Source organism: Cupressus sempervirens, chromosome 4 (assembly GCF_028749045.1).
Source record: "Cupressus sempervirens isolate cs-2001-9-10 chromosome 4, ASM2874904v1, whole genome shotgun sequence".
Taxonomy (NCBI): domain Eukaryota; kingdom Viridiplantae; phylum Streptophyta; class Pinopsida; order Cupressales; family Cupressaceae; genus Cupressus; species Cupressus sempervirens.
Window position 1 is genome coordinate 719,392,951 of NC_143121.1, and position 6,000 is coordinate 719,398,950.

The window sequence follows — 6,000 nt, forward strand, 5'->3', positions numbered from 1 at the left end:
GGTAGAAATTTTGTTCTATGATGGAGTTAGATCTTAGATCTGAGATTAGTTTGCCAAATTTTGAGAGTTTAGAAACTGTGAATAATAACATTGCTATGTTGAATACAATGGTCTACAAAAAGATTTTCAATCTTATAAGAACTAAAGTAGGAAGTACTCAAGGTTTAAGTGCCAAACAATGTTATTTAAGGCTTAAATCAGTAATCAGTAAGATGCCTTTTCATTGTAGACCTGAGGAATCTTCCCTGCCTAGTGTTATCCTTGATGTTCTAGTACCCGATTCAATCAATTGGCCAGCACCTATAAGATTACAAAGGTTTTTGAAAATTGAAAGATTCATTGAGGAGATGGAAAGTGATGATTATAGATTTCATGTTATATCTTCTAATGATAATGAATGTGCTGAAAGTCAGGGTAGTAATGAATATAATGAATCTATATGTAAAGATAATCTATCTTCCGAATGTGAAGAGGTGGATTCAAATGTTAATGAATTAGGTAATTGCAATTGGCATAATGAAGATGGATATGAAAGTGAAAATAAATTGTGTTACAGTGAATATGAAGTTGAAAAAATATGTAACAGCAGTAAGGGTAATGATTGCTATGATAAGAATGAATATTGTAACAATTCTAATTTTCCAAATTTTTAAAATAATGATCTTTTTGTTGTAAGTTCTTCATGTTATCCGGATGATAATCATAGCTGGGAGAAGATTTGTGAGGTAGTCTTCTTGAGATCTGATGAAATCTCAGATTTGTTGGCTCATGATTTTGAAAAGCAAGTAAGTGTTTTTAAGGATCTTCATATTTTCTGTCATAATGTTTCTTCATTCAGTCAAGTTACTTCCCCAAAGTTTGATGTGGAAAGAGAGGTAGAATCCAAACAACCTTTGTTAGACTTTGGAGGTGCATAATAGTGTTAGAGTAATTAATTAATTTATTAATTATTTATTCTATTACTTAAGCTTAGTTAGGTTAATGCATTTATTTAATATATAGTATTTAATGCATGTTGTGGTTAGTTGATGACAACACAAGAGTTTGTTCCCTTCTAGCATGTTCCACCTTTTTGTGGATATGTGTTGAGTTGTCATCCTTATCTTCTACCACCTTCTAGCTTGTTCTACAAGCTTCCATGAGCTCTTTATAAGCGGGCTCCCTCTTTGTATTTTCAACATATCACATAAGGCATTCTCATTGTAAATACATTTTCATTGTGTTTGCACATATTTCTCTCATGTCCATTTAGGGTTTTTCCCTTACTCTATGCTCTTCCTCTTCATGGCTTCTCTTTGATAGGTTTTCGCATGCAAGTGATCTTGGGTGTCTTCAGAGTTGGCTTTTCTCAACTCCAACATGGTATCAGAGCCTTCTTGTTGCTGCTTCGTTGAAGAATTTTGAAGCCGTAATTTGAAGTCATAAACCCTAGTTTGTTTGTGCATTTTTTTTTCAAATTGAGGGATCAGCATTTTTTCAGAGCACTTTCAGCCCAAACGGACATCACCATTGGATCCAGAAGGCCATTTGCAGTCAGGATTCATATAAAACTTGTCGAATTTGGAGACAGAGCTCCGGGAGGCCAATTTTTTTTACATCAGGGCCTTCCATACGAATCGTACGGACGCACGGCGATTAAAAAAAAAAAGGGCCGCAAGGCCGCTCCACCGTGGCACCACCTAGCGGCCACCGCAGGGCCGCCTGTGCCACACCTATGCCCAACTCCTCATCTCCTTGGCCGCCCGCACCAGTGGCTCTGTATTTGCTCCACCTGTGATCTGCATCGGCGACCATTGTCCAGCCTCCGTCATGGGCTGATTCTACCGTTGCGGGTTTCCTCCACCCGAGCCGCCCTTTAGCAACCTCAACTGACAGCACTTCAGATCTGCTACCTCCAGTTCGGCCACTCTACCTGCTGTCAGCGACAGGTCATGTCCCTGTCAGCAGCCTGCGTGGCATTTTGCCCAGTCCGCGCTTGACACGTGGCACGGGCACCATGTGGCACATTGCCACGTGGCCCCTGCCACATCATCTGTACTGCCACGTGGCAATGCCATATGGCTCCTTTTTGTGGTGATGGCCTCCAAGCCGTCAAATTTAGTCGCATGACTTGCTGACATCAGTGATGTTCATCAACCTGCCTTGCACCTCTCCTGATTTCATTTTGGACCTACTTGTGGTTTTTTGGCCATAACTTTTGCATACAGAGGTATTTTTCCGATCTGAAAGAAGCACTGAAAAGCTAGTTCTAAGACAGAGATTTTGGTGCAGGTATTTTTAAGTTTTGATTCTTTTTCATTGCCTATTTTTTTTGTTGAAGTCTGAAGTCCTATTTTTGACTTCGGCATGCATATCTTTTGCGTCCCATGTCAGTTTTTTGAAAACTTTATATTTTTGAAAAGTTGGTTCTGTCACCTTTTCAAAAATGCAGTCCTTGTCCTTAGTTTTTGGCCTCTACTCTTTCTATCATAGTTTTGGTGCTTTTTCTCTATGGTTGATATTTTGAGTGTTTTACGCCTGAGGATCATTTTCCTGGCATAGTTTGCTTTGTTTTCGGCTGTACCTTCCTTTTTTGCAGCTCTTTTTTAGTTCTAATCATTGTAGCTATCATTTTGAAGCACTTTTTTGTTTTACACTGAGATAAAGTGTCACTTTTGCATTTTGGGAATCATGAACGTTGTTTTGAGTTAGTTGTACTTGCACTATTTTCATAAAGCACCATGGGGGGATTATTGTTTGTTGTTTTAGGAATTCTCCCTTTGTCAAGTGAGTGTACCTTCCATGACATTAGCCCCATGTAGAGTCAGTTTGACCATGTTTTTATCGATGTCTGTACCTCTTTTCCTCTCTCCTCGTTCTTGATTCGTTTGCAGGAGACTTTGGCCCACCTTCTCAGTTGCCTATCATCACACCCCATCTGCATTAAGAAGGGGTTATGCTATTGTTCTAATACATCCATGGTTCGATGGTTCGATAGTGTGAACTATGTATTTAGTGGTTGATCCTATATACAAGGCGATTGTAGTGGCTGGCTACCTATGCATTTCGGTGAGATGGATCATCTACCATATAGACATGCTCGGTTCGTGCCTTCTTCTTCCATGGAGGTTCTTCAGATTAGCAGTTTGGTAGAGTTGCGGCTTCTTCTTGCTTCAGTGATGTTTCTTTACATGATCACTTCTTGTTCTTGTTTTAGGGGACAATTTCCCTAGTTGGAGACTTCTTCAGTTCTTCACTAGGTTCTTACCTCTTTTTGGGGGAGGGTTTTTCCCACGTGGTTTTCTCTCTTTCCCCATTTTCAGAGGTTGTATCTCTTCTTGCATTGTACTTAGGTACCTAACATGGCCTCGTTGCCAGGACCCATTTTGCATTCATCTTAGTTTTGTGAGCTTAAGGCATTTCCCTAAGTTGCAGTTAAGGGGGGCTGTTAGAGTAAATAATTAATTTATTAATTATTTATTCTATTACTTAAGCTTACTTAGGTTAATGCATTTATTTAATATTTAGTATTTAATGCATTTTGTGGTTAGTTGATGACAACATGGGAGTTTGTTCCCTTCTAGCATGTTCCACCTTTTTGTGGATATGTGCTGAGTTGTCATCCTTATCTTCTACCACCTTTTAGCTTGTTCTACAAGCTTCCATGAGCTCTTTATAAGCGGGCTCCCTCTTTGTATTTTCAACATATCACATAAGGAATTCTTATTGTAAATACATTTTCATTGTGTTTGCACATGTTGCTCTCATGTCCGTTTAGGGTTTTTCCCTTACTCCATGCTCTTCCTCTTCATGGCTTCTCTTTGATAGGCTTTTGCATGCAGGTGATCTTGGGCATCTTCGGAGTTGGCTTTCCTCAACTCCAACATGGTATCAGAAAAAAAAAAAAAAATTTATGCTGTTGTTCTAATGCATCCATGGTTCGATGGTTCGATAGTGTGAACTATGTATTTAGTGGTTGATCCTATATACAAGGCGATTACAGTGGCTGGCTACCTATGCATTTTGGTGAGATGGATCATCTACCATATAGAAATGCTTGGTTTGTGCCTTCTTCTTCCATGGAGGTTCTTCAAATCAGCAGTTTAGCAGAATTGCGGCTTCTTCTTGCTTCAGTGATGCTGCTTTACATGATCACTTCTTGTTCTTGTTTTAGGGGACAATTTCCCTAGTTGGAGACTTCTTCAGTTCTTCACTAGGTTCTTACCTCTTTTTGGGGTAGGGTTTTTCCCACGTGGTTTTCTCGCTTTTCCCATTTTCAGAGGTTGTATATTTTCTTGCATTGTACTTGGGTACCTAACATGGCCTCGTTGTTGGGACCCATTTTGCATTCATCTTAGTTTTGTGAGCTTAAGGCATTTCCCTAAGTTGCACTTAAGGGGGGGTGTTAGAGTAAATAATTAATTTATTAATTATTTATTCTATTACTTAAGCTTACTTAGGTTAATGCATTTATTTAATATTTAGTATTTAATGCATGTTGTGGTTAGTTGATGACAACACGGGAGTTTTTACCCTTCTAGCATGTTCCACCTTTTTGTGGATATGTGCTGAGTTGTCATCCTTATGAAGTACCACCTTCTAGCTTGTTCTACAAGCTTCCATGAGCTCTTTATAAGCAGGCTCCCTCTTCGTATTTTCAACATATCACATAAGGAATTCTCATTGTAAATACATTTTCATTGTGTTTGCACATATTGCTCTCATGCCCGTTTAGGGTTTTTCCCTTGCTCCATGCTCTTCCTCTTCATGGCTTCTCTTTGATAGGTTTTTGCATGCAGGTGATCTTGGGTGTCTTCGGAGTTGGCTTTCCTCAACTCCAACAAATAGTACCTCAAATGTTTTTGCACATGACAATTTGTTGGATGTGGAGCATGTTAATGAAAGGAAGGTTAATGCTATTTCAGATTCTTTTTATGTTGATCTTGCTGAACATTGTTTTGATGTTTCATATGATGATGAGGAAAACAGTGAATATTGTCAATCAGATTATAGATTTTCATTATATGTTGATAAGTCTTGTAAAGATAAGTTCAAGGTTTATTCCAACATTCAATTAGATGAAGAAAATGATAGTGATTAGCATAGTTTAGATCAACACTTACAGAATGAGTTTTCATGTTTGGTAACTAATCAGTTGCTTGAAGAATGTGAAGAGGTTTCAGAAAAGGATAAATTTGATTTGATGAGTAACATGGTTGCAAGTAGGCAACAATCAGATTTCACATATTCTTCACATCCAGAGACACAAGGTGAGTTGCAAGTTTTTGGTACATGCAACTTGGTGAATGATGTAGATTATGAATTTTTTGTGTTTTCGATCAGCATGCATGAATCATTGTTGGATTTTGATTCTCAGTTCAGTTTGTGTAGTCATGAGCATGCTGATGCTTTTTCTCACAGTGAGCATGAAGATGAAATAGTCTTTGAATTTTATAGGCACTATGAGAATGATGATAATTTCATTTTGCCAAGTGATGTGATTCAAGATGCTAATCTAATTGGTAAAATTGAGAAAGATAATTCCAACTTACCTCATGGAGATGTAAATGAGAATCAGGTTTTTGACAGAGGTAAGAAGTTTTGAAAATTTTCGGTGGCCCGGGGCCATCGTGTGTACATAAGTAGAGTAGATTTCTTGCTTTCAATAAAGCTGTTCGAGAAGAGATTTTGAAGTTTAGGTGTGTGTTTAGCTTCTCCTAGAGATCTAAAATCTTGCCATGCCCACAAGGGACATGCATCCCCAGATAGAGCCACTATTGGCACTCAAAATTGTAGCCTGAATTTTGAGCATTGTTGAGAAAATTAAGCCCTATAAATGCTTTTTAATGAGTTTGTACTTGACTATACCTTTGAGGCCCTAGATGTGTTTAATGCTTCTAGTACCTTTCATTTAGTATGCCTATGTGTTTCATGAAGCTAAATTTATGTTCTAAGCCTTTTCATGAAGTCCTGTTTCAAGCACATTTTAAATCTGCATTTCACCATAAGTGTCAAACAGCG